Raw genomic sequence first — 8,537 nt, 5'->3', positions numbered from 1 at the left:
CTAATCCCAACCACTTGTTCACTATCCATAACAGTTAATATCCCACCTAGTCTAATCCAAACATCCTGCTCACTATCCAATACCGTTAATATCCCGCCAAGTCTAATCACAACCTCCTGCTCTCCGCCCATTACCGTTAATATCCCACCTACTCTACTCCCAACCTCCTGTTCACTGCCCATTACTGTTAATATCCCAACTAGACTAATCGCAACCTCCTGCTCACTACCCATTACCGCGAATATCCCACCCAGTCTTATCCCAAACTGCTGCTCACTGCCCATGACCGTTAATATCCCACTAGTCTAATCCCATCCTCCTGCCCGCAGCCCATTACCGTTAATATCCCACCTAGTCTAACCCAACATTCTGCTCACTAACCAATACCGTTAATATCCTACCCAGTCGAATCCCAACCTCCTGCTCACTACCCATTATCGTTCATATCCCAACTCTGCTAATCCCGACCTCCGGCTCACTGCCCATTACTGTTCATATCCCACCTAGTCTAAACCCAACCTCCTGTTCACTACCCATTATCATACATATCCCTCCTCGTCTAATACGAACCTTCTGTTCACTACCCATTACTGTTAATATCCCACCTACTCTAATCCCAACCTTCTGCTCACTACCCATTACCGTAAATATCCCTAAAATCAAATCTCAGCCTCCTGCTCACTGCCCATTACTGTTAACATCCCACCTAGTCTAATCCCAACCTCCTGCTCACTATCCATTAGTTAATATCCCACCTAGTCTAATCGCAACCTCCTGCTCACTACCCATTACAGTTGATTTCCCAGCTAGTCTAATCCCAACCTCCTGCTCAGTATCCAATACCGCTAATATCCCAACTAGTCTAATCGCAACCTCCTTCTCACTACACATTAGGGTGAATATCCCACCTAGTCTAATCACAACCTCCTGCTCACTACCCATTACCGTGAATATCCCACCCAGTCTTATCCCAAACTGCTGCTCACTGCCCAATACCGTTAATATCCCACTAGTCTAATCCCATCCTCCTGCCCGCAGCCCATTACCGTTAATATCCCACCTAGTCTAGCCCAACATCCTGCTCACTAACCAATACCGTTAATATCCCACCCAATCGAATCCCAACCTCCTGCTCACTACCCATTATCGTTCATATCCCAACTCTACTAATCCCAACCTCCTGCTCACTGCCCATTACTGTTATTATCCCACCTAGTCTAAACCTATCCTCCTGCTCATTACCAATTACCATTAATATCCCACCTACTCTAATCCCAACCTCCTGCTCACTACCCATCACTGTTAATATCCCACCTAGTCTAATCCCAACCTCCTGCTCACTGCCCATTACTGTTATTATCCCACCTCGTCTAATCCCAACCCCTTGTTCACTACCCATTACCGTTAATATCCCACCAAGTATAATCCCAACCTCCTGCTCACTGCCCATTACCATTAATATCCCAACTAGTCTAATTGCAACCTCCTGCTTACTAACCATTAGGGTGAATATCCCACCTAGTCTAATCACAACCTCCTGCTCACTACACATTACCGTGAATATCCCACCCAGTCTTATCCCAAACTCCTGCTCACTGCCCATTGCCATTAATATCCCAATTGTATAATCCAATCCTCCTGCTCACTATCCAATACCGTTAATATCCCACCCAGTCGAATCCCAACCTACTGCTTACTACCAATTACTGTTAATATCCCAGCTAATCTAATCGCAACCTCCTGCTCACTACCCATTAGCAAGAATATCCCACCTAGTCTAAACCCAACCTCCTGTTCACTACCCATTATCATACGTATCCCTCCTCGTCTAATCCGAACCTTCTGTTCACTACCCATTATCGTTCATATACCACCTCGTCTAATCACAACCTGCTATTCACTACACATTATCGTTCATATCCCACCTGGTCTAATCCCAAACTCCTGCTCAATGCCCATTTCTGATAATATCCCACCTAGTATAAACCCAAACTCCTGCTCACTACCCATTACCGTTAATATCCCACCTACTCTAATCCCAACCTCCTGCTCACTACCCATTACCGTAAATATCCCTAAAATCAAATCTCAGCCTCCTGCTCACTGCCCATTACTGTTAATATCCCACCTAGTCTAATCCCAACCTCCTGCTCACTATCCATTAGTTAATATCCCACCTAGTCTAATCGCAACCTCCTGCTCACTACCCATTTCAGTTAATTTCCCTGCTAGTCTAATCCAAACCCGCTGATCACTAGCCATGACTGTTAATATCCTACCTAGTCTAATCCCAACCTCCTGCTCACTACCCATTACTGTTAATATTCCACCTAGACTAATCCCAACCTCCTGCTCAATATCCATTACCGTTAATATCCCACCTAGTCTAATTGCAACCTCCTGCTCACTGCCCATTACTGTTAATATCCAACCTATTCTATCACAACATCCTGCTCACTGCCCATTACCGTTAATATCCCACCTGGTCTAATCCCAACCTCCTATTCACTGCCAATTACTGTTAATATCCCAACTAGTCTAATCGCAACCTCCTGCTCACTCCCCATTAGGGTGAATATCCCACCTAGCCTAATCACAACCTTCTGCTCACTACCCATTACCGTGAATATCCCACCCAGTCTTATCCCAAACTGCTGCTCACTGCCCATTACCGTTAATATCCCACTAGTCTAATCCCATCCTCCTGCCCGCAGCCGATTACCGTTAATATCCCACCTAGTCTAAACCCAACATCCTGCTCACTAGCCATTACTGTAAATATCCCACCTAGTCTAATCCCAACCTCCTGCTCTCTACCAATTACCGTTAATATCCCACCTGCTCTAATCCCAACGTCCTGCCCACTACCCATCACTGTTAATATCCCACCTAGTCTAATCCCAACCTCCTGCTCTCTACCAATTACTGTTAATATCCCTCCTGGTCTAATTCCAATCTCATGCTCTCTACCCATTACAGTTAATATTCCACCTAGTCTAATCCCAACCTCCTGCTCACTGCCCATTACTGTTAATATCCAACCTATTCTATCACAACATCCTGCTCACTACTCATTACCCTTAATATCACACCAAGTCTAATCCCAACCTCCTGCTCACTGCCCATTACCGTTAATATCCCACCTACTCTACTCCCAACCTCCTGCTCACTGCCCATTACTGTTAATATCCCAACTAGTCTAATCGCAACCTCCTGCTTACTAACCATTACCGTGAATATCCCACCCAGTCTTATCCCAAAGTCCTGCTCCCTGCCCATTACGATTAATATCCCAATAGTGTCATCCAATCCTCCTGCCCACAGCCCATTACCGTTAATATCCCACCTAGTCTAATCCCAACATCCTGCTCACTATCCAATACCGTTAATATCCCACCTAGTCTAATCCCAACCTTCTGCTCACTACCCATTACTGTCAATATCCCACCTAGTCTAATCCCAACCTCATGGTCACTACCCAAAACCGTTAATATCCCACCTAGTCTAATCCCAATCTTCTGCTCACTGCCCATTACCGTGAATAACCCACCTAGCCTAATACCAACCGCGTGCTCACCACCCATTACCGTTAATATCCCACTTAGCCTAATCCCAAACTCCTGCTCACTGCCCATTATTGTTAAGATCACAACTGTTCTAATCCCAACCTCTTGTTCACTACCCATTACCCTTAATATCCCACCAAGTCTAATCCCAACCTCCTGCTCACTGCCCATTACTGTTAATGTCCCACATGCTCTAACCCCAACCTCCTGCTCACTACCCATTACTGTTAATATCCCGCCATTCTAATCCCAACCTCCTGCTCACTGCCCATTACTGTTAAAATCCCACCTAGTCTAATCCAAACCTCCTGCTCACTACTTATTGACATTAATATCCCACCTAGTCTCATCCCAACCTCCTGCTCATTACCCATTACTGTTAATATGCCAGCTAGTCTAATCCCAACCTCCTGCTCATTACCCATTACTGTTAATATCCCACCTAGTCTAAACGCAACCTCATGCTCTCTACCCATTACTGTAAATATCCAACCTGGTCTAATCCCAACCTCCTGCTCACTATCCATTACTGTTAATATCGCACCTAGTCTAATCCCAACATCCTGCCCTCTACCCATTACTGTTAATATCCAACCATTCTAATCCCAACTTCCTGCTCACTACCCATTATTTTTAATATCCCACCTGGTCTAATCCCAACCTCCTGCTCACCGCCCATTACCATTAATATCCCACCTAGTCTAATGCCAACCTTTTGCTCACTAGCCATTACTGTGAATATCCCACCGAGTCTAACCCAACGTCCTGCTCACTATCAATTAGCATGAATATCCCACCTAGTCTAATCCCAACCTCCTGCTCACTAACCGTTTACCGTGAATATCCCACCCAGGCATATCCCAAACTCCTGCTCACTGAATATTACTGTTACCATCCCACCTAGTCTAATCCTAACATCCTGCGCACTTCCCATTACTGTTAATATCCCAACTAGCATAATCCCAACCTTCTGCTCTCTACCCATTACCTCGATTATCCCACCCAGTCTTATCTCAAAATCATGATCACTGCCCATTACCATAAATATCCCACGAGTCTAATCCCATTCTCCTGCACGCTGCTAATTACCATTAATATCGTACCCAGTCGAATCCCAACCTCCTGCTCACTACCAATTACAGTTTATATCCCACCTAATCTGTTCCCAACCTGCTGCTCACCACCCGTTACCATGAGTATTCCACCTAGTCTAATCCCAATCTCCTGCTCATTACCGTTAATATCCCACCTAGTCTAAACCCAACCTACTGCTCACTGCCCATTACCGTTAATATCCCACCTTGTCTAATCCCAACCTACTGCTCACTGCCCATTACCGGTAATATCCCACCTAGTCTAATTCCAAACTCCTTCTCACTGCCCATTACTGTTACTTTTTAACCTAGTCCAATCCCAACCTCCTGTTCACTGCTCAATACTGTTAATATCCCACCTAGTCTAATCCCAACCTGCTGCTCACTAACCATTACTGCTAATATCCCACCTAGTCCAATCCCACACTCCTGTTCTCTACCCATTACTGTTAATATCCCATCTAGCCTAATCCCAACCTCCTGCTCACTGCCCATTACTGTTAATATCCCACCTAGTCTAATCACCACCTCTTGCTCATTGCCCATGACTGTTAATATCCCACCAAACTAATCCCAACCTCCTGCTCACTACCCATTACTGCTAATATCCCACCTAGTCCAATCCCAAACTCCTGTTCACTGCCCATTGCCTTTAATATCCCAATTTATGTAATCCCAACCTCCAGCTCACTGCCCCTTATTGTTCATATCCCACCTAGTCTAAGCCCAACCTGCTGCTCACTACCCATTACCATGAATAACCAACCTAGACTAATCCCAACCTCCAGCTCACCACCCATTACCATTAATACGCCACCTAGTCTAATTACAACCGCCTGCTCACTACCCATTACTGCTAATATCCCACCAAGTCTAATCCCAACCTCCTGCCCACTACCCATTACTGCTAATATCCCACCTAGTCTAATCCCAACCTCCTGCTCACTACCCATTACTGTTAATATCCCACCAATCTAATCACAACCGCTTGCTCACTACCCATTACTGTGTATATCCCACCTAGACTAATCCCAACCTCCTGCTCTCCACCCATTACCATTAATATCCCACCTAGTCTAATCCCAACCTCCTACTCACTACCCATTATCGTTAATATTCCACCTAGTCTAATCCCAAACTCCTGCTCACTACCCATTACTGTTAATATCCCACCTAGTCTAATCCCAACCTCCTGCTCACTACCCATTACAGCTAATATCCCACCTAGTCCAATCCCAAACTCCTGTTCTCTACCCATTACTGTTAATATCCCATCTAGTCTAATCCCAACCTCCAGCTCACTACCCATTACTGTTAATATCCCACCAATCTAATCCCAACCTGCTGCTCACTACCCATTACTGCTAATATCCCACCTAGTCCAATCCCAACCTCCTGCTCACTAGCCATTACTGTTAATATCCACCTAGTCTAACCCCAAACTCCTGCTCACTACCCATTACTGTTAATATCCCACCTAGTCTAATCCCCACCTCCTGTTCACTGCCCATTACTATTAATATCTGACCTAGTCCAATCCCAATCTGCTGTTCACTACCCATTACTGTTAATATCCCACCTAGTCTAATCCCAACCTCCTGCTAACGACCCGTGATTTTTCATACTCCACCTTGTCTAATCCCAACCTCGTACTCACTGCCCATTACCGTTAATATCCCAACTACTCTAATCCCAACGTCCTGCTCACTACCCATTTCCATTCATATCCCATCATGTGTAAATCCAACCTTCTGCTCACTGCCCATTACCATTAGTATTCAACCTTGTCTAGTCTAAACTGCCTGTTCACTACCCATTACCGTTCATACCCCACCAACTCTAATATCAACATCCTGCTCACTACACATTATCATTAGATCCCATCTAGTCTAATCCCAGCCTCTTGATCCCTATGCATTACTGTTAATATCGCACCAAGTCAAATCCCAACCTCCAGCTCACTGCCCATTCCTGTTAATGTCCCTCCTAGTCTAATTCCCAACCTGCTGCTCACTACCATTACTGCTAATATCCCACCCAGTCCAATCCCAACCTCCTGCTCACTACCCATTACTGTTAATATCCAACCTAGTCTAATCCCAATGCCCTGCTCACTACACATTACCGTTAATATCCCACCTAGTCCAATCCTAACCTCCTGCTCACTAAACATTACCGTTAATATCCCACCTAGTCTAATCTCAACCTCCTGCTCACTATCCATTACAGTTAATATCCTACCTAGTCTAATCCCAACATGCTGCGAACTACCCAATACCGTTAATAACAGACCTAATCTAATCACAACATGCTGCTCACTATCCGATACCTTTAATAACCAACCTAATCTAATCCCAACCTGCTGTTCACCCCATGAACTCTAACAATCCCTTTTCTTCAAAACAATCGAATTATTTGTTTAAAGTAATTCATCGACTTGCTTCCTCACCCTTAATCCTCTGAATAAGCCCTTTGACCAAACAGTGGAAACAATCTGCAAACATTTCTTTCATCTTAACTTAGAGAAACTGAAGACTTCCATCAACTCCTCGCCAAATCTGCTGAACTAGTGTAGCATGAGCCCTAACTTCTCAAATCCCCTCTAGAACAGGAATTCCACATCCCAGTGAACCTGCTGAGCAGTTTTTCAAGGTATTTTATTTCCTTCCTATAATTGAGGTTCCAAATCTCTATGCATCTGGGTAAATTACCTGCAACAGCGCTCTTGGTGTGGAATGTCATTCCCATTTACCTCCAGTTAAACATTGGGAAGACTGATGCCACCATCTGCTTCCCCACCACAAATTCCATTGCCTCATCGCTTGAGTCCATCTCCCTCCCTGGCCACTGCCAGAGACTAAGCCAGGCTGTTCGCAATCTCCGCATCCAACCTTGAGCTGAACTCCCTGCACCATATACCCGCCATCACAAAGATCCCCTACTTCTATCCCCGTAACATTGCCCGCCCCTGCCTCGGACCATCTCTAAACCCAACTGTCCCAATGCTCCCCTGGCCGGCCTCGCTCCTTGCACCCTCTCTAATGTTCAGCAACTCCTAAATGCTGCTGCCAGCAACCTGCCCAGGTGTCATTCAGATATCACTAGTGTGCTCACACAACTTTCATGGCGCCCGCTCCTGGAATGCCTTCAGTTTAGAATTCCCATTCTTCTCTTTAAATAACATTAGGACCTCGACCCTTCCTATCTCTGTAACCCACTACAGCCCTACAACCTCCAGTGCAAATGGAATTCTCCGTTGCTCTGACTCTGGCCTCTTGTGCACCCAGTCCTTCACACCACCACTGGTGGCTGAGCGTTCAATTGTCTCAGGCCCCACGCTCAGGAATTCACTCCATCAACCCCTCTGCCTCTCCACCTCTCTCTACTCCTTAAACCTTACCTTTCCTCCAGCTTCTGGCCACCTCTGCTATTTTATCCTGCCATGTCTCGGGTTCATTGTCTGATTCCGCCTCTCTGAAACACCCTGGGACTAGTTTCTACTTTAAAAGCCCTATAAAAATGTAAGTTGGTGATTGAAGCCCTGACTATCCATTGGTGGACACGTGCTCCCAGTTACTGGGGTTTCATACCGGCAGCGATTGTGCAAGAAATAAAGTGTCTGTCATTTCAATTGCTGAAGAAGCATGCTATTGGAGTGACTGGATTTGTCATCATTATTATTGTTATTATTGGTCGATTCTGCTGACCAATACACCAAGAGTGGTTGTTTTGATTAGTCGGTGTAATTTCTCAGGCAGTTTTCTAGATGCTTCCCTCACTTCCGTGTCGTCCCTTCCCTGCCACTGGAGCTCTGATTCGCTGTGTTTTATTTCTAAGTAAATAACAAAGTGTGACAGCAGGAAGTAAGTGTGAGAAG

Source organism: Somniosus microcephalus, unplaced genomic scaffold (assembly GCF_052327205.1).
Source record: "Somniosus microcephalus isolate GS21.2 unplaced genomic scaffold, FLI_Smic_1.0 unresolved_chr9, whole genome shotgun sequence".
In the NCBI taxonomy this organism is placed as follows: Eukaryota; Metazoa; Chordata; class Chondrichthyes; order Squaliformes; family Somniosidae; genus Somniosus; species Somniosus microcephalus.
The sequence above is the reverse complement of the archived record's forward strand: the minus strand, read 5'-3'. Positions refer to the sequence as shown.